At 49.4% G+C, this 21,783-nt stretch overlaps 1 pseudogene; it reads left to right on the plus strand.

The window, feature by feature from the left end:
- The first annotated feature begins 1,763 nt into the window (after window positions 1-1,763).
- LOC101426456 (26S proteasome non-ATPase regulatory subunit 12 pseudogene) lies at window positions 1,764-3,125 on the plus strand (annotated as a pseudogene).
- Window positions 3,126-21,783: the final 18,658 nt, after the last annotated feature.

The raw sequence follows: 21,783 nt of genomic DNA on the forward strand, positions 1-21,783 counted from the left end.
CTCACTTTGGCCAAAAGTTAGAGACCTCCCCACAGGCAGCCTGATTAACCATCGATTAGCACGCCTCACTTGTCTCATTTGAGGCAACTCTGTATAGCCATCCCAGCTTCAGAGCTCCCCAGGGATCAGCTGAGCCTTCTGGGCTCCCAGGGGCAAGGTAATAGGTGGCTAACAAAGGTATTTTATGCAACCAAAACAAAACAAGAACATTTTGTGTGCTCTATGTATCTTCAAAATTAAAAATTAAAAAAAAATTAAACAAGGTCAGATGGTCAGTTGTCTAATAAAAATTCATGACTCCTTGAACAGTTTCTAGACCTCAGCCAGTTCTCAGAACCAGAGCCCATTGACCAAAGTGAAGGCTGAATCCCCAGGAGGAAGGGTATGCAATGCCATGACAAGTTTAGAGAATAATGACTTACCCAGTCTTTCCCTTTGGGGAAGAACTGACAGGAAATAAAAGTGGCAAGAAAAGCATACACTGGGTGTAGGTGACAAGTGGTGGCCAAAGTGGGGGGATATCAAGGGAAGCTCAGCAAACTCAGCATGTAAATGCATTATGTTCCCCCCAGTATGGAACATGACTCCTGGGGATGAGCCTCCCTGGCACCGAGGGATTACTGCCTAACACCAAAGCAATGCAACCAGGGAAAGATCTTGAATAACAGGGTGGAAAGTTAAAGACAAATGAGTTTATATGGCTAAGAGACTTCAAAATGAGTCAGGAGATCTTCTCAGAGGTAACACATATGCACGTCTCAGCAGAATCTCATAGGCTGCCAAAGCAGATACTATCCCACATAATGGGTCTCCTGAGGGCTCTGGAGACACCCAGGCCCTACAGTCATGGCAGATAGCTCTGGAGGTTGGTGCCTCACCAGTGGGCCCTACTTTGGAGTTTGTGCTCCCAAGTATGACTGAGTTGGACTCAGATATGACTTCTCTACACATGCCTTTTCTGTCCCTTTTATTTGAACCTATAGTTGGTGCTGGAATTGGTAAGTGTATGTCCAAGAGACTTGAATCTCTGGGCTGTCCATGTGTCAGCTGGGCCCTGAGCCTCAGCAGTGTTGCAACACCTGCTCTCCAGTTCATTGGACTTACTCAGAACAACTAACAAGAAGGTGAGGATGGACAACCACCACACCAAGGAACCAAGACAGTCTACAACTGCAAGCAAGAGAGTCCATCCATCGGCCATATGGGATCAAAGCCCTTTCTCATTTAGAGGTGGAATGGGCATCACCATCCCAGAATCCTCAGGACTGGAGAATAAAATGTGGACTACAGTGGACTTATTGGTATTCTACTATAGACTTATTGTGATTCCAGCAATGAAGAAATTGTATCATTGATGTGGAGACAGTGACCACTGGAGGTGCTGAAGTCAGGGAGTGGGACAAGGAGGTGTAATATGGGGGCATTTTCAGGACTTGGAATTGTCCTGAGTGACATTGTAATGAAAGATACGGGTCATTATATATTCAACCATAACCTACAGAATTGAGTAGGAGAGAGTATAAACTACAGTGTAAACTATAATCCATACTTAGTGGCAATGTTCCAAAATGTGTTCATCAACTGCAATGAATGTACCACACTAATGAAAGAGGTTGTTAATGTGGGGAAGGGCAGGAGGTGTGGAGAGTGGAATATATGGAAATCCCTTATTTTTGTTAATGTAACATTTTATATAATCTAAATGTCTTTTAAAAATAAATTACAAATATATTTTTTTAAAAAGGGAGGCTCAGGCAACAATCATGGCAGACGGTGGCTCGGGGCTCACCAATGGATACATCGTCAAGATGGAAGTGGACTACAGCACCATTGTGAATCAGCATCTGCCCAAATTCAAGAAGCTGGCCAAGGAAAGTAGACTTCAAGAAGTCATTGAAACCCTTCTCTCTTTGGAAAACAAACCTGTACTGCTTCTGACATGGTGTCTACATCCTATATCTTAGTTCTATATATGAATATGTACCATGAGGCTAAAGAATGGGATTTATTATGCTTTTGTCAAAAAGGCAGAGTCAGTTAAAACAAGCTCTTGTAAAAATGGTTCAGCAGTGCTGCACTTATGTTAAAGAAATCACAGACCTCCCAAACAAACTTTGATTAATTGATATTCTATGAATGGTTACAGAAGAAAATATTTATGTTGAAATTGAGTGTCCTTGACTGACAAAAAATTACCAACTATAAAGGAACAAAATGGTGATGTGAAAGAGGCAGCCTCCATTTTATGAGAGTTACAGGTGGAAACCTATGCATCAATGGAAAAGAAAGAGCAACTGGAGTTTATTTTGGAACAAATGAGGCACTACCTAGCTGTGAAGTATTTGTACACAAATCATCAGCAAGAAAATTAACACCAAATTTTTCCAGGAAGAAAATACAGAGAAATTAAAGTTGAATTACTATAACTTAATGATTCAGCTGGATCAACACAAGGCATCCCATTTGTCTATTTGGGAGCACTATAGAGCAATACTCCCTGTATACAGGCAGAACGTGAAATGTGGCAGCAGGGCTTGAAAAGTGTTCTTCTCTATGTTATCTTGACTCCTTTTGACAACGAGCAATCAGATTTGGTTCACCAAATAAGCAGTGACAAGAAGTTAGAAGAAATTCCTAAATACAGGGATCTTTGGAAGCTTTTTACCACAACGGAGTTTTTGTGTTGATCCACACTTGTTGAGGATTATAGAATGGAATTAAGAGAAGGTTCTCTTGAGAGTCCTGCATTTGATGTTTTTGGTCATACAGAGGAAGGTGAAAAAAGTGGAAAGACTTGAAGAACAGAGTTGTTGAACATAATAGTAGAAAAATGGCCAAACAATATACAAGAATAACAATGAAAAAGATGGCACAACTTCTGGATCTATCTGTTGATGAATCAGAGGATTTTCTCTCAAATCTAGTAGTTAACAAGACCGTCTTTGCTAAAATAGACAGGTTGGCGGGAATTGTCAACTTCCAGAGACCCAAGGATACAAATAATTTATTAAATGACTGGTCTCAGAAAATGAACTCACTGAAGTCTTCTGATTAAGAAAACTACACACCTCATAACCAAAGATGAGATGATGCAAAATCTACAAAAAGGATTCCCATGCCCTTGATGCTTTTAGAAAAGAGTTAAAATTGGAAGCAATTTGTTTTTAAAGAATGGTGTATATGTTGGGTTTTTCCCCTTCTCAATTCCTTTGTCTAAAATTTAAAAGATAGTGAATATGTTTGAGGCCCTTTTTAACTTTTAGGATCCCTGATTTCATTGTTTAACTTTATATTTGGTACAAAAATATAATACATTTTTATTGTCTGAGTACTCAAAAAAAAACTGTCATAACTTACCCAAATATGTTTTCTATTTTATGTTTTCTTTTCTATTTTAGCTATTTGTTTCATCCAGCTAACAACCATAATTATAATAATAAAAGCAGTATATGCACATTAAAAAAGAAAGAAAGAAAGAAAAGCATACACTGGAGGAAAGGGAACACCTGGACATTTCAAGGAATGATAGACACAGAGTCCAAGCTGACGTTGATACCAAAAGTGAACTCACGGTCCCCTGTTAGAATGGAGGGAAAAGACACCATGTGAAGTTTACAGCAAGCTCCAACAGGACAACCACCCTGATGGTATGGGGTAAGGTCATTCTGTGCAGCAGAGAACTGTGTTTTCTAAACAACAACTCCTGGTGTCATACTGAGCCCTATTAGAGACAGAGAACCTGACCCTGGAACATCAAGAAGACTATGTTGGCAGAGCAACCCACCATAAACTGTTCTGTCAGACCCACCCAGTCATAATATTAAGTGGACCCAGTAGCAGTTCATAGTAAGATTAAAGTGGTATTCTAGGAAAGGGAATAAACAGGACTGTAGGGCACAAGTAAGCTGCACGAACAGATGGGTCAAACGCCTGTGCCCACCACTGGTGCTCCAGCACCTCTCCCTCAGCTCACACCCGCAGCCACATCAGTGCTCCCTTATGATCCGCTGGCAGAAAAAGACTGAGCTTTGTTCCCAGATAGGTGAGCTTGATATGCGGGTGCAAGCCAAAAACAGACTGCTGCTCACTCAGGCATGGTCCTGAAAAACGATAATGAAGGGAAACCCTTCCAATGGGCAGAGCTTTAATCAAGACACTTGGCCATCCATCCTATATGGAAAGAGAAGTTGCCCAAGTTGAGAATACACAGAGACTCATGGGCAGTAGAAAGATGGCTTGGCTGATTTCCTCCTAGTAGGGACAGAGAGGCTGGAAGGATAAAGATGGGGAAATGGAAGACATGGAGGCCTGGGGTAGAGGCATGTGGAGCTGTGGAGGGGGAATGAAGTGTTAAGATCTCAGTATTGCATTTTTTAAATAATTTTTTTGTATTTTTAAAGAAGCTTTAGATTACATAAAGGTTACTTTAAAAATATAAGGGATTCCCATTGGCCCTACTCCCTCCCCCTCTCATACTTTCCCATATCAACAATATCCTTCATCAATGTGGAACATTTATTACAGTTGATGAACACATATTGAAATATTGCTACTAACCATGGATTGCAGTTTACATTCTAGTTTAACTCTCTCCCCCACAATTTTGTTAGTCATGACAAAATATACAATGGCCTGTATCCGTCACTGCAGTGTCATGCAGAACTATTCCAATGTCCTGAAAATGCCCCCATATTACACCTATTCTTCCCTCTCCTATCCCACATAATATTGCATTTTAATGACCACCAGAGAGCATCCACCACCCACCATGGAAGGGTCATTAAACAACCAAGTAGACAGAAACCATTGGCCAGTTGACATTAGCCAGCTATTGTCCCTGGCCATTCTAGTGCTGGCACAATGGCTCATGAATGTAGTAGCCATGGTGGCAGAAGTGAGGCTACAAATGGGTACAACAGCATGGACTTCCACTCACCATGACTGATTCAGCTTCAGCACAGCCAATTCTCTGACCTGCCATAAACAGAGACCCGCGGCTCCATTCGCCAAGGAGAACAGATAGGGATCTATCCTTCAAGGAGACTAACCAGCAACTTGGTGGCAAGTAATCTACACAGAAGCCCCTCCACGCTAAAAGAAGCAGTGAGTCTTCTTGCCTGGGATAGATGCATCTTCCAGGTATATGTCTGCTTTTCCTGCTTGGAGGTCCTTGGCCAGCAGTGAGAGCTTAGAGTATTTACTCCACTGACCTGAGATCTTGCACCAGAAGGCCCAGGACTAAGGGACCCACTCCATCTCCAAGCTGTTGCTGCAGTGGGCATGTGACCATGGGACCCACTGTCCACTGCTCCTGTCCCCACCACAACACTCAGAAGCTGCCAGTCCACTAAAGTGATGGTGCAGACTTGGTGGCTCTAATTCGAACACCAGCTTGGAAGGATACCCTGAGATGATGAGGGAGTCACCCCAACCAATGAATGTTATTTGGTGCTGTGTTCCCAAAAGGTAGTATTCAGGGGGTCTGGGAACCAAGAAGGGGGAAGAGGAATGGCCCCATTTCCCATCATGCCCAGTCACCCACTGTGGGAATTTGCAATTTCCATCCCCGCAACTTTAGGCATTGTGGGTCTGGAGATCCTGGTTCTAAAGGGAGAATATTTGCACCATGGGACAAATAAGACTCCCATTAAACATTTAGCTCTAAGTGCTGAATGGTTACGTGCGCCAAGGGACCAACAAGCGAGGAAAGAAGCCACAATACTGGCAGGGGTAATTGACCCTAATCATCGGGAGGATGTAGGGCTCCTGACGCACAATGAGGAGGGGAGGAAACTGTGTGGCACCCAGGCGACTCCATGGGGCCCCTCTCAGGACGCCGCTGCCCATTTGAGTGGTAAGTGGACACCGCCACTGCCTAAGGTCATGGTGACCTGCGGCTCGGACTTAAACTTAGCCCACATTACGTAATAGACCCGTCACGGTCAGTGAAGCCATGTAGACGAGCAGGGGAGCTACCTGAGAGTGAAGAGAATCCTCACATTCACAGCCTCAACAAAGCTACTGCTGCAAGGGCCATGGGTTCATCCAGCTAACCTTCCCCAGAAAAAGGAATCCGCAGGAATTCTGGAGCAACTGTTCCCTGGTGGAGTGAGTTTACTATAAAAAGCACTTGGACCCGAACGACACATACCGCAGATGCTAGCCAGGACCAAGATGCTCATCCCTTCCCCTGCCGGCAGCTCCCAGCCAAGATCCCCTCTGGATTACCCAAGGTCACCCCATCCCTAGGGGTAAAAGAGACTCGATTACCTTGCCTCACCTGGAGGCAGCTCTGCAAGGCCAGCTCCGCTCCAGAGCTGCCAGCGGCGCCGACTGTGCCATCCACAGCCCCTGCACTTCGATTTGGCTCCTCCCCGTGCACAATCCTGCTCCCTTTGCTTCCTGACAGGTGTTGTTCCCAAGGTAGGGTAGGTGACCCCCCAACAATGTCCCCGCTGGGATTCATGCTGTACTGGAGCGGGAGCTGGATTTACTGATTTACTTTTATTGAATAGAATAGGGTAGACGTGATGGGGTGTCACTTCCAATATTCGGTTATAAAAGGACTGTGTCTGCCACCTCGGGTGGCTCTGGCTCACTCTCATTCCGATCGCCAGCTGCCGTGCCACGAGGACACGTGCGCACCCGATGGAGAGGCCCATGTGGTGGGGAACCAAGGTCTGCCAGCAGCCACATGCGTGAGCCTGGGAGCGGATCTTCCGCAGCCTGCCAGCGGGCACGTGAGTAGGCTTGGAAGTGGAGGCCTCCCCGGGCTGAGCCTTTGGATGTGACCACAGCCCTGGCTGGCACCCCGGCCACACGCCTCATGACTCCCAGTTGAGCCCCACCCGGATTCTTTTTTTTTTTTTTTTTTTTTTTTTTAAAAGATTTATTTATTTATTTATTTAATTTCCCCCCCTCCCCTGGTTGTCTGTTCTTGGTGTCTATTTGCTGCGTCTTGTTTCTTTGTCCGCTTCTGTTGTCGTCAGCGGCACGGGAAGTGTGGGCGGCGCCATTTCTGGGCAGGCTGCTCTTTCATTTCACGCTGGGCGGGTTTCCTCACGGGCGCACTCCTTGCGCGTGGGGCTCCCCCACGCGGGGGACACCCTTGCGTGGCACTGCACTCCTTGCATGCATCAGCACTGCACATGGCCAGTTCCACACGGGTCAAGGAGGCCCGGGGTTTGAACCGCGGACCTCCCATATGGTAGACGGACGCCCTAACCACTGGGCCAAAGTCCGTTTCCCAGCCCCCCACCCGGATTCTTGAGCCCCACAAACTGTGATGTAGTAAATGTCGTCTTAAGCCACTGCACTGAGGGGTCATTTATGACCCAGCCATAAATAACTATGGCACCAGGGCACCCCCAATAAACCTCCTGCCCACAAATCTCCTTCCCAGAGTCTGTGTCTGGGGAACTCAAGTAAAGGCAGAGGTTTCCTAGGCCTTCACAGAACAAAGTGCCCCGTTTCCCTGCTTTTTTTCCTTTTGCTAGAATTTGATAAAAAATTATAGAAAACCTGGCCCACGTGGTAGCCAGTAAAATCTAGGAGGGGCTGCAGTCACTGGCTCCCTCAAGCAATGTGTAAATTTAGCGCCAAGGCTTTCAGCCTATGGAAGAAGATCGTGAGGGGTGTTGCTCGGGGAAGCCAGGCTGTAGGTCAGAGCCCGGCCTGGAGCAGCTCGTGGCGTCCCACGGGCCATGGCCGTGACCGCGTGCACGGCTGGAGCTGCTGCCCTGTGGGACAGGGAGGTCCTCACCATCAAGGGGCCACTTGCTATTGGGGGGTGCCCTGAGTTGGGCACCAAATCTCCCAGATGGACTTGACTCCCAACAGCTTCACACAGCCCAGAGTGAGGGTGGCGCGAGGCAATTTTTTTAGATCATGGCAGCACAACTGACCTTCCGTGATCTCCTGCCGAGCTTCTCCCGGAAGCGACGTGTGCCTTCAGGTCTGCGGCTGCGCAGAGGCCTGGGGACGGGAGGGGGGTGTACGGGTGCACGCTTCGGAGTCAACCAGGGGGACTCTGAATCTTGGCTCTTCCACGTATTAATTGTATGGCCTCAGGCAACGTCCTGAATCCTTCCAGCAAACACTTCCTGAGCAGCCATACATCATGACTCAGGGAAGCTTCTGACCACTGAGAAACTACATTCTCTTCGGGGACAAGTCCTGCACATAAAGAACCAGAGTTCAAAGGAAAACCCTTTCAGGATTTCAGAGATCCAGAGGTGAGAAGCCCAGGGAGCCAGAGAAGAGGTTGGTTCCAATTGGGGAGATCAGAGATAGCTTACAGAGGCGCTGGCAGCTAAGGGAGATTCTAGGGGATACACAGGATTTGGATAGGAACAGGTCCAAGAAGCAACGGGTAACACAGTGCACCCCAAAATGTAGGGTGCACAGAAGTTTATGTGAGAAATGAGACTGAGAAGTCAAGTTGCAGCTGGACCACAGAGGCTTCTAGAGAGATGACTGAGGCCCCTAAGTGGAAGAATCAGTGGAGGCATGGCAGGAGACCCCCTGAGAAGCCATCCCAGAAGCACTCAGTCAGCAGCAGGTGACTCGTTCTGCCTCTCTGACCACCTGCCCCACATGCCACCCTGATGGAACCAGGCTAGCGGGCCCAGAGCCCACCTCGCCCCCACTCCACAGATATAAGCTCATCTATCCTTTTAGTTGTCAGGATTCACATTGACCAGATAATGACCAAATAGCCCATTTCCACTTCAGAGAGCAGGAAGTCACAGAGCACCCACCTTGGAAAAAAAACTAAGGATGCATTTTATTAACTGTCCATTCATTCTTACTATCAAGAAGAAAAGAATATTCATCCTCGGCTATATGACGACTGGTGAGCGCTGGTTCAATTGTGTAATTATACAAGAAAACTTAAGCTCAGCCTGACAACTTTACTGAACCCTCTGGAAACAAAAATGGAGTTTGCATAGTGCATTAATTAACCCAAAGGAAGCAGAAAATATCTTAACCCAACACACGCTACGGGCAAAGCAGAGGCAAGCAAGCCAGTGGAACCTATCTCTGAATCCTTCATGGTTTCAAGTCTCCACTTTGTAGGCTCCAAATGATGCCAGTGTGTGGAAGGCCAATTTCCCACAGTGGGAAAAATGAGAAATGGGGTCAGAGGCAAGACATGAGCAAGGGTTTCTTTAAAACAAACCTTCTGTCTTCTTTCCACCAAGGTCAAAGTCAGCCCTCTACTTTTCTCCCTGGAGCTCAGAACAAAACTTAGGGTATCCTCCCATTTCGTCACACCCAACATCCAACCACTCCCACTGGCCAGAAGATTCCATGCCGGACATGCTCTGTCCCTCCTCTCTGTTCCTCAGCCCACCCCCTCTCTGCACCTCACATTTAGAGAGATGCCATCTTGATTCTTGTGCTGGTTTGAGTCTTCTGTGGACCCCAGAAAATCCTGTTCTTCTAGTGAACCCGTTCCTGTGCCTGTACACCTATATTTGATGGAAACTTTGGATTAGATTCAGTTACGGGACTTTTTTATTTAGATCACTTTTGATTAGATTGCTTAGGTTAAGGACCTTTGATTAGACTGCAGGACCCAGGGCGGGTCTTAATCCTCCTGCTGGAGTCCTTCATAAACGGAGGACTAAAAAGCCACAGACTCAGAAAAAAACGCTGCATAAACAGAGAAACCCGTAGAAGCTGAGAGAGAGGTCCAGGAGACCAGAGGCTGGGATCAGGAGAGCACGGAGGCCCCCGGGAAGGTGAAAGAGATGAGGCCCAGAGGAAAGGGGAGGGACAAGCCGTATGCCTGATCACCCACAGCTGAGCTAGGGAAGATAGCCTGGAAGAGAAGGCAGAGACCAGCAGAGCCACCACGTGCCCTGCCATGTGCCTGGTCACCCAGAGCTGAGCCTGGAGAGAAAGCACCTTCAGACATGCAGCCACGTGCCTGCTCGCCCACACTTGCAACTTGGTGAGATGGCAACTCTTGATGATGCCTTGATTTGGAAACTTCCACAGCCTCCAAACTATAAGCTTTTAACCTAATAAATTCCCATTAAAAAAGCCAACCCATTTCTGGTACATTGCTCCCAGCAGCTTTTGGCAAACTAAAACAATTTCCAAACAGACACTGGCTAAATGCTCACTAATTCCATTCTGGGCCCACAGAAAGACTACATATCCTAGCCCTCCTGCTGTTACATTGTGTCATGCGATGTGAGATGTGGGAGGAAATTATATATCTGACTTGCAGTCCTGGCCATAATACCCCCTAGACAACTGCCCACACTGTCCCTTCCCCTTTCTCAGCAGGCCTGGGGGCCAGGGCTGATAATGGCAGCAGGACAAGGTAGAGGAAGCCTGGGCCTTCAGTCACCCCTTGAGGAAGCGCTGCCAGGAGAGCCTTCCACCCCACATCAGACTCTTCTTAGGTGAGGTCACCGAGAGTGGAAGGTAGCCTATCCTGACCCATCCAGAGCCCTTCCATCTTGCCTGACTGGCTAACTGGCGCCCCTTACAAAGGCTCCATCTCAGCAGGCTTTGGCACAGGCTGGGAAGCTAAGGAGAACTCTGGGAGCCTGTGAAGCTCTGCCATACAGCTAGATTTCCTGAAACACCCTCCTAGCCTAACTATGAAATGTCACCACCCAAGACTTTCACGTGGACATATTCCTGCTTCATTTGCCAAAGCGTAGTTCACAATTACTAGAGGGTATAAATGTTTTCTGTTTAGCGGCATATCATCCATTGGCCTGGACAAGCTCAGGTATTTAGAGAAAACTAAGTTTTAATACTGTTGGGTACCAGGTGACATATAAAATGTGTGTCGTCTTACTTCACTATAAGAATAGTTGCAGACACCTGACCCCTAGTAATGTGCTCCCCTATTGGATGTTAATTTCAATTGGTCCACACGAACTTCAGCCAGTGAGAACTGGGCGTCATGAATTGCTCACACAGAGTCTTTGTCAACATTCATTTTCACAACTCAATACCTTAGCTGTAGTACTAATTAATGATATGCTTTTCAAGCTGCAAAGATCAATTGAAAATTTACCCATAAATTGTGGCTACCAATAAAATGATATCCATCATAAAAATTCCAGGAGCTTTTGGGAGATCATAACAAGCACAGAGCATTGGGGTCAGACAGGGGAGCCACCGGCATGGGAGAGGAATGTGGTCTAGAATGGCCAGCAATGGTACAATAGAAAAGTCAGGCCGAGCAGGGATGATTCAGACAGCAGAACAAGTCAGATGCCACCAAAACAAAATATAACCTATGTGTTTCCCCTAGTGGTTGGGCAGCAGATGAGCAAACAATAGCTATCAGAGACTGGGAAGATGAATGCCCACGTTATACAATGGCCAACTATTCATTAGCTGTCGCCTGCCATTACTTGGGAGGCAGACTAAGTACCTACTGAGCTTATGGCTTAAGGGAAGTAGTTGGAAAGAGCCAGAATGTTGCTGTGTTTTGGTTGCTCCTCCCTGCATTGAAAAATTAATATGAGCCCAGGAAAATCATCACCTGGTTTGCAAGCAAAAATGACAGGGAACCAAGAGAGTCCAGAAATTAGGGCCCACAGCCATATTCCAAACTGTTAAGAGATGAGACTGAAAAATATTTTGGGCAACTCAGGCTCATTAAGACTTCTCAGTTAAGCAGAAGGTCTTGCAGCAAAGATTAAATTAAGGATGCAATCTTCCCACCCAAGTTTATCATTTTAGACAGTCTCAAGATAACTGCCATTAAGCTGAGAGACAAAAGCATGAGGGAAAGTAAGCAAATAAATAAGGATTGTTTGGTAATTATGCCTGGGAAAGAACTTTGAAGTTATGGACCCATGCAACTGGATGCAAAGCTACTATACCAGAAGTCTATTAAGTTGTTGAAAGAATTGTATTACCAAAGAAATTATAATCCTGGACTAATACAGCTTGTAATTATTAAACAACCCTCAAGCCCTTTCAACTCCCACCAGCAAGAAGCAACCAAGAAGAGAGCACCCCCAAGTAGGTACTTCAGATGTACCTATAAAGGATGATGGACACGGAAAACCTTCCAGAGAGTGGAGCCAAGGATCACAGGAACAGCTGACAAAAACGTTCCTCCCAAAATCAGGGCTGATCAATGGAAGTTTTCTCAATGGCCTGTTGGTGAATGGGAGTGTTTCCAATGCCATCACCTTTTGGTTCATTGGTTACTGGGCCACCATGAGTCACATCGAGACTTGAAGGTTCTGTGCATCACCTGGAGTTCCAGGAATTTGAGCTGGATGCAGAATGGACTTTTGAGGAGGAGCATGGATTGGCCAGGGGTGGGAAGAAGCCTGTGCCCAGACATTCTCTATCCAGAGTGACAACTAGCCGTCTGCCAATTCATGTTGCCCTTCCATGGTGAGGGTTATCGGTGGGAGCAGCTGTTGAGCCAGGGACTACATTTCCCAACTCCCTCAACCCTTGCATCTAGGAGTGGCCAAGTGACTCCTTCCCACCAAAAGAATATGTGTGGAAGAGATGTGCCTCATTTTCAAGCTGGGGTTCTTAAGAAGTGGGTGTTAGGAAATGGATGTGCCTCAACTAGTTGGGCTCCCTTCTACCATATAGGACGTCCAGGGTTTGATGCCCAGGTCCTCCTGGTGGGGGCAGTCTGGCCCGCGTGGCAAGCTGGCCCATGTTGAGTGCCAGCCCACATGGGAGTGTCGCCCCACGCAGAAGTGCTGTCCTGCGTGGGAATGCCACCAGCACAGGAAAGCCACCCCACACAGGAGGGCTGGCCAACGCCGAGAGCTGGTGTAGCAAGATGGCCAACAAGAGACGTGGAAGAGAGAGAATGAGAAGGCTTGGCAGGACAGGGAGTTGAGGTGGTGTGGGGGAGTGTTCACCTCTCCCCCACTCCAGAAGGTCCCAGGATCGGTTCCCGGAGCCATCTGATGAGAATACAAGCAGACACAGAGGAGCGCGCAGCAAATGGATGCAGAGAGCAGACAATGTGGGGAATGGGGGGGGGGGATAAAATAAATCTTTAAAAAAAAAAAGAAGTAGGTATTTTCATCTCTACTCTCCTTTTCCCCCTCTGGCAGCTGGAAGCCAAGGTTCCAGGGTCCTAGGCAATGGTGGGGTCAAGGGTAGAAATCGGTCTAGAACCCCGAGGGTGCCAATCAGGAGTACCCAAGGCAGATGGTGTCATGTGAGTGAGAGATAAACCTGTGTTGTGTTAAACCTCTGGAATTCGGACAGTCTCTGTCAGAAGTGAGAGATGCCCTAACTATATCCTAATACACTAACGGTTTATTTGAAGCTGTGTTCTCTCATTTTGGTGTTTATGGCAGACTTTAGATGTTAGAGTTTTTGCCAGCATGCTTGATGGGACTAAATTCCACCCAAATTGTCACACTGCACACTCTGACCTTGTGTCGCTGCTTGAGTGGTTTGATGTACTTGCTTGCTTACATATAAAGGAGGCAAAAGTCTTGCATTTTGCACTGAACATGTGATCTCCCTGTGTCATGATACCATCCTTCTTACGACATGTTTTGCTGTTTCTACACTCCCTCACTCCACCCATTCCACTCAACATTCAATTCCCACCACATCCAGGGTCACTTGTCACAAAAATTAATCTTATACATTGCTCAGTACTGTGGCTGCCCACCTGTAAGAGCTGACAGTTCGCCCCTAGTGGATTCTCGTCCAGCTCACACTGGTTGAAAGCCACCGGTTCAAAGGTTGGAAATTCCCAAGCACGAGCTACTTCGGGCCAAGTGTCTCCCACAACTCAGAGATTCTCCAAGTCCAGGGAGAAAGGGTCTCAATGAAATAATGTCAGCTAAGGTACCCCCAGCTTTCACTTGCACAGGAAAACATTTCTGCTAAGGTCAACTTTGACCCTACAGCTTAGGGTCAAGAGAGGCCGAAATTTCTATTTCTAATTCAGAGTGTTGTGGTGTCACTGGGGTGAGGGAAGGGGACATTCACTGCCATATTATAGTGATGACAAAACAGTCAGCGGCCTATGGCAGTCCAAGTGCAAAAGTCCCAAACAACAAAAGTTGGATAACAAATAACTAAGTAAGGACATACACAGAAGCAATACCATCCCCACAACTCACTGTCTGCGTTAACATGACTTGACTCTTCCCAGGAAGATAAAAGCTGTCCCTGCCAAGCACATGCTGAGATACTCCTCAACTCTTCAACAGAAAGCGCCAAATGACAGGATCTGTGAACCGTTCACCCCCATATCCCCCCCTTGCTGGGTCCACTGAGCCTCACCTAGGCTAGCATTCTCCTTACCTAGTCCTAATCAACTTCTGCATTGAAAGAGCCACTTTAAACCAAAGATCCACCTTAAACCAGATTCCAAAAAGCCTCAATAAACACTCAGACTGAGTTCCTCCCCCTGGGAGATGGAGGCTAGACTTTCACCAGGGGCTGTTTCCCCTTGTCACCATCAGCTTTTCTCATCACCTGGTTGCTGTGGGGCTCTGGGGGCCGCTGCACGGGGTCCCGTTTCTAAGACTAACGCACTGGCTAGCTCAGGGCCAGTGTCTTCACCTCGGTGTTTGTTCACAAGGAATCTGGAGGTGCCAAAGAGACACAGCCCCTTTGTTATTTCAGATGGGGTTAAGCATGGCCTGCCTACTGTGGCCCAAAGCAAAAAACGAACACATCAGCAAATCACAGGTACTTACAGAGCAGGCACGGTGCCCTTTGAGGATTCTCACAAAAGCACTTACCGAACAGAAACCTGCTTTCACTGGGGTCCATCAGGAATCAAGGACCATTTAAACAGAGAGTTAAAACTGGGGAGAGGCTGAAAGAAAAGGCAATTAAAAAATAAGAGTTCTATGAGGATGAAAGGTTTAGACTATTAGAGCTGGAGCCAGAGAATTTTTTCCAACAGTTTGATAAACTGAGCCATCATTTGTCTTCCCCATGGCCAACATACTGAAGCTAATGGTAAAAGCATTAATTTATCATGAAATTTTAAAGATCTCTCTTGTCAGCAATGAAATCAGCACGTGATAGGGTAGCCAGACAGTTATTGTTTATAGGAAGGTTATTATAATAATTAAGATTAATAGCAATTACTTGTCATGTTTGTGGATGTTTTTCCCCCTTGGGAAATAACTGTAGCCATATTAAACAACTAATTAACACATCTCCATGTCTGGCTGAGAATGCAGGGATTCACAAGGTCCCCCATTTTCTCTAGCGCTCTATAGCCAAAGAAATAAATAAGTGAGCTCTGTGCTACAGCATGCTTATTCGAAAGAAAACTTCTAAATTAGCCACCCAGGCCATGCTGGGGCCTAAAATGGAAAATCAAAGCCTTTTTCTATTCACATTTCTCAGAGCCGTGCTCGTCTCACTGATGGCTGAAGAAATGTAGATTCTGAATGTCACTGCCTGTCGGCAAGTTCCGTGTACGTACATAAATAAATATATTTCTTGAGTGTTCTATGTGTTATAGAAGAACTTGAGTAATACAAATGGGGATATTTTGCTCTTCAGTCACAGCCCTAGAAGGGCAATCTTCGAGCCTTAAGTATCAAAGCTTTAATGCTATTGGTGCTGAACATTTTGCAGAGGAGCAGGAAATGGGATAGAAATGTTTCCTCTCGTTAGAATTTATTAGTGAAAAAAAAAGTGGGGCCTCGCCATTCACCTAGCTCAATAACAAGGGAAAAAGGAAGAGCCAAGGAGATTGCTTATCCTGGCGATACGAAGAGGGCAGGGCCAAGCAGGAGGCCCACTGCTACACAAAAGCAAGGCATGTCTGCAAATGAAGAAAGACCTGGTGGCAGCGGCGAGCAGGTGCCTCGTGCCTTCCTCACAGTTGCAGGCCGACAGCTGCCCTGGGCCCCATGGCTGGAAAAGCAAACTCCAGCCACGGTCGGGACGGTGTCTGAAGGAGGCAGGCAAATGCCATGGTGCAGGTCCCTGTATCCAGAGCCGACCTGGCTCCGCCCCACCTGGCCGTTACACTTGCCCCGAAGGTAGCTCTCTCTATAGACTCTCCATCTCACCCCCACATCAAGGCACGCAAATCCACCCACGCCAGCTCACGCCAACACACGCACTCTCGGCCATCAGCTGCGAAGCAGCACAGGCTGCCATTTTAAAAATTGATCAATTACATCCCTTCCACAATCAGCGTGTGTTTATGTAGGTGGGAGTGGGAGGGGAAGAAGAAAAGATGGGAAGACAATAAAGGATATTTATTGCACCTGCTCAGAGAGACCCTCTGTGCTTGGGCTGTGGGCTTAGCTGAAGTTGACAAAGGCTCAGCTCCCAGCCTTCGAGAAGGCTGCCCAGAGCAGGAGGGGGTAGATGCTGTGAGGGCATCGCCTTCCCAGGAGACCACCTGCATCTCTGCAAGTTCCACACTGGGAAAGAATCTTGGGAAGGGGCTGGAGAGGACTGGACTCTCTGCCAACGCTGCTTTCCTTTGGGACCCTCTTTCTGGCCACACAACACCCCCCACCCCAGAAGCTGCTGGTTCATCAGGGTTGGCAAATATTGCCCTTGGCTTCTCTGAGCCCAGGTGGACGGACTTGAGTTCTCCAAAAGACTCTGCCGGGAAGCAGATCTGGCTCAATGGATAGAGCATCCGCCTACCACATGGAATGTTCAAGATTCAAACCCAGGGCCTCCTGACCCATGTGGTGGGCTGGCCCACGTGCAGTGCTGATGTGTGCAAATAGTGCCCCCCACACACAGGGGCCCCACATGCAAGGAGTGCACCCTGCAAGGAGAGCCACCCTGTGTGAAAGAAGTGCAGCCTGCCCAGGAATGGCGCCGCACACACAGAGAGCTGACACAAGATGACGCAACAAAGAGACACAGATTCCAGGTGCCGCTAACAAGAATGCAAGTGGACACAGAAGAACACACAGCAAATGGACACAGAGAGCAGGGGCAGGGGCGGAGGAAGGGAAGAGAAATGAAAAAAAAAGACTGCCATATGCTGATGGACTCCAGGGAGGGGACTGCGGAGGAGAAGGAGAAGGGAAACCTCTGGCCACAAGGCTCATGACCCCAGAAATCAAAACCCGCCACACCAACTCCCTCGCAGGCCACAGAACCCCTGCGCCACTCTAGCTCGCCAATCTCAACCCAGCGCGCCTTCCCGGGCAGGCCCCCTGCCTGGGCGCTGAGCTTCCTGACCCCTGCCTGCCGTCTCTGGACCCTTCCCACCCTCTTAGTTTCTTCCAACTCCAGGGCTGGGAGAACAGCCCTCCCTCTGCGAGCCCCCTAAGGGTCCCGTTTGCTTGGAGGGTCTTGTGTCACAGAGTCATGTTTATGGATGGGGCGTGGCCCGGGTGTCTGAAGGACCAGCACTGTCACGAGCCTTAAGCCACACTCAGTCTGCAGGAACGAGACAGGTGGGGGCAGGTTCGTCTGCAGGTGCCCATCCCCAAAGCAAGGGCAAGGCCACGGAGGTCAGAGGAGGGGGCAGCTCCTCGAAGGGACTAAGAAGGGTTGCTATAGGCAGAGAAGAAGGGAAAGGACAAGACGCTCAAGGAGAAAGACCAGAAGGCTGAGGAGCTCAGAGACCAAACAAGAAGAACAGCTCTGGGGCAGGAAGTCTCTCTTGAACAGAACTGGTATCTGGTCCAGTACCTCCCTCCCCACCCACCCTCCAACTCGATGTCACTTTAATCCTCGGAAAGTGCATAACCATGACATCTGCTCTCTCAGCACACTTCAAAAGATTTCCCCTCTTAGGCTGGCATTTGGTTCTCACAAATCTCTCCACCCTCGTCCAGTCATTGCTCCTGCAAAGAGGCCCCTGCACCAGCCGAATGGCCCTGAGCTGTTTCCTCGGCATCTCCCTAGCTTTCTGGCCACCATTCATTCATTCACACAATGCCACCTTCCTGCCTTGACCAAATGCTGCCAGAGCGATCAGCGAACCTGCAGCTTTCCGTCTGCCTTCTGTCCCCATCAGTCGTAAGGCACCCACAGCTAACGTGTGTACACTGAACGTGTGGCCAGGCAGAGCCGGACAGCCCCGCTCCCGCTCTGATGGCCTGGGTGCCTCCGGCCAGTTGATGGTCAAGAGCCATGGCATGTACCAGCACACGCCCCTGAGCCTCGGGTCAACACTCGCCCGGCTATCCCAACTCGGGGCACCCTCCAGAGAGCTTGGCTATCTCCCACAGAAAGGCCCAGGATCTGCGTTCATAAAAAGCAAGCGTGACTGTGTGGCTCTCGGCTCCCACCCAACCAGGGAATCCTGATCAAACAAACAGCAGCGTGGGGCGAGAGGTCACAGTGGATATTCCGGCGCTAACACGCCGCCTTTAATAACTTCGCCACGCAGATTAATTTTAAATGTCAGGCACCAGTGCTGGGGGAAGCTGAGGAGCTCGGGAGGGCACAGCGTTTTCGGGCTTCCTGGCAGGCCCAGCGCCTGCCGCGTTTGATCACCAGCAGAACGGGCAGGTTCGGAAGAGAGGACGGTGCTTCTTGGAAAGAGTCACTGCCCCTGCCGTGCGAACACCACGCAGCTGTGGCCCCGTTTCTCAACCCGGAAAATGGCCGAGCTGACAGTAATGAGACTTTAGAGAGAACCGCAAGGCCGTGCAAGGGCTGAGGTAGCTCCAAGCCCAGACGCGGGTGGATAACTCGCTCAGGAGCCCTGGAAAACCCCGTTTGTAACGGAAGCACAGCCAGCACCCAGCCGCTGAGCCCACCCCGGGGCAGGAGGCAGAGCTGGTCCGGGGCTGCCGGGGGCAAACTCTGCAGGGTACCGAAGGGGGCAGCCCCAGCCCGGCGGAAAGCTTGAAAGGAGAAGGCACGGCGGGCAGAGCCTGCAGGAGTTGCCGAGGAAGGAGCAGATGCTGCACAAAAAGCCCACTCAGGGCTGCCAGGATGGCAATTAAAAATTCACATATTTTGGACTGAAATTCTCGTATTTTAGGAGAACTTGGGCACAATCCTCCTCCCACCAATATTAGCAATGCAAAACCGGCAGTCAAGACAGACCCAAATTATCATCCATTTTGCAAAAAGGATGAAAATTGTACAGCACGGAGTCCAAAATTCTTGCGAAAACAATCATTACAGCACACCTGGCAGCCCTTGCTCCCCCCCAACCAGGCTCAGGGGACACGTGACAAAGCAGCCCCCCCTCTCCCCACCGAGTCCTGAGCTCCAGAGCTGCTACCTCTCATGGGGGGCTCTCAACTCCCTTTCAGTCTGAGAGGCCACCCTTATTTGGATAAATGTGCATGTCAGATTTAAGAGGCACTGATATTATGGAACCAGGAGATGCAACAGCAAACACAAAGGGTGCCAGAACTTCCAACCCAGACGCTGGTCCAGGCCTGACACACCTGGGTTGGGCCTCCGGTTTTTAAACCAACAAATGGAGAGGGAGAGAGGGAAAGAGAGGACCCCCAAATTCCCAACGGAGTGAAATCCTCAATGAGCAGATTGCAGCGTAAGGCTGAGCCTAGAGCAACCAATCAATAAGCCTCTGCGGAAGGACGACTAACATTCTCAAGGCTCTCCCTCCAAGCAGCTCTCAATACAGCTGCCCTCCCCACAGTGGGTCTCCCCACTCCAGCCTTCCTCCTCTGCCTCCAGAACGAGCTTCCGTAAATAACCAGCTCATCGCATTGCTGCCGGACTTAAGAGCCTCGAGGGGCCGCCACCGCAGACAGGATTCACTCCCAGCTCTGGTCAGGCTCTCAGGGGGCTGGTCCAAGGGGATGGCCCCTGCAGAGCAGGCGAGAAGAGAAAAGAAAGGAGGGAAAAGGAGGGGCCAAATAAGAAAATGCATTATGCAAACGAATATTCCATTTGTAAAGGGAAGGTAAATACAAATCGAACAGAAATAGAAATGAATCCGGAGGTCCGGGTGGCCCACTGTGAGAGCTAGCTGAAGCCGTCTGGTGACAGGACCTGGGATGGGATGGGCATGAGTTTGGTGGGTGCTGCCAAGGTGCAGGAGCCACGTCCGAGGCAGAGAGAAGATGCTGCTGGGACAGCATCGGGGCCTGCGCCGTGTGCCCTTCTCTCCCCCCAGGCTGGGGAGCAGCTGCGGAGGCGGGAGGGCAGGGGGGCTTCTGAGCTGGCTCTGAACTCAGGCGTCTCAGGGTCGAGCCCAGCCTACGCCTTTCCAGCTGTCAGAGCTCGGGCAAGTCGCTTCCTCTCTGGGAGCCTCAGTTTCCTCGGTTTATTGGGAGTTGCAAGCGATAGGCCCCACACCCCACACTGAGCACACGGGCCCAAGACTCAAGAATTTTGCAATGAGGAGACCAGGGCCCAAGAAAATCTCAGCCAGGGACCCGCGGCGAGCTGGGGGCCAAGCTGGGACCACGACTCTTCTCTGCAGACCCCCGCTCCAGACGGGGGCAACCAAAACACTGAGTCGGGAGCCAGAGAGAGTAAACCTAACCCGGCTGTTAGGACCGGTCACATCCCTCTGCGTCGAGCCTTCGGGAGACGCTGTGGGCGATCAATGTAAGAAATAAGGCCTCATCATCTGCGGCACCTCTTTGAAACAGGAGGAGAAAGAGATTGAGACTGTAATAAAAGACATTCGACGAGAGAGCCAGATTTCCACGCACTGCCGAGTGACGCCGGGGCCCACCTGGCCTTGCTTTATGGCGGACGGGGAGGGAGGAGGACAGGTAACCCAGGTGTCTCGGGTTTTGTGGTTTGAGGTGTCTGTTACCCGAGGTATACTCACAGTCACGCAACCAAGCACGGCAAGATTTCCAGTGAGAGCAGGAAAGCTCTGGCCATCTCAGTCTCCAGGCAGACCCCGGGGGGGGCTGGGAAGCCCACCAGAGCCAGGCACCCCTTCAGGACACCCTCAGTGGAAGGGCACCCGCCGGTGCTCTGTCATGCATCTGCCCCCCCCCCCCCATCAGCGTTTCTCTGGTCCTCTTGAATTACAGAACCGGTCTGCAGAGAGCAGGAATTTTCCTGTGGGAATCCCTTGCAAATCCAGGAGCCAGTCAAGAGACCAGAAAATCAGGTTCCCCAACGTTTCCCCGGCTTTCACTGCAGGTCAAGTCATGACCGAGGGGTGCCTGGCAGAGGTTCAGAGAATATGGGGTCACAATCCCACCAGCCGGCCCTGGTGGATAGCCCCCACGATATTACAAATGAGATGCTGGCAACGAAAACCTTTGAACGCTTCCTGCTGATGCGCTGTCCACAAGAACTGCTGGGACGGCCGTTTCTGCCAGAGGAGAAATGTCCCGGAAGCTTAGTCTCCACTCAGTGGCCCACGTGGGCAGAGGCACTCACCCGGCGAGCGCAGAGCCTTCGGGCTTGAGGTGTCGATACGGAGCCAAAAATCCATCCTCCGGTACTGAAGGAGGCAGACCACAGCCCCGTGCCGAGGGTGCGCGCAGTGGCAAGGCCCCTGAGCAACAGAGTGAAAACTTAGGACAGAAAAGGACATCGAGCCAGGGCACAGACCAGGAGAGAGAATTTTCTCCAAATCAAAACTTGGAAATGCAGAGCTGAGCAGATGAGAACAGCACGGGACACCCGGGAGAAATGAGGGGTCCTAACTGGACCCGAGCAGAACTGTGATGTAAGAGAGAAGGAATGAGTAGTGCCGGAACCCAGTGGGTCACCACCTGCTGTCGTACGCATGCCTGCGTCCCCTTCTAGTTCTGTCTCACGGCAGCCTTCTCAACTAGGCTCTCTCTGTGTCGTCGTGGGAGGTACTTCTCCATGTTCTGTAACTGATGTGGCGTGGGTAAGACCTTCGCCACCTCAGGGCACTCTTCCCCGACGGGACTAAGCCAGGTGAGAGGA

Source organism: Dasypus novemcinctus, chromosome 25, assembly GCF_030445035.2.
Source record: "Dasypus novemcinctus isolate mDasNov1 chromosome 25, mDasNov1.1.hap2, whole genome shotgun sequence".
Lineage (NCBI taxonomy): Eukaryota > Metazoa > Chordata > Mammalia > Cingulata > Dasypodidae > Dasypus > Dasypus novemcinctus.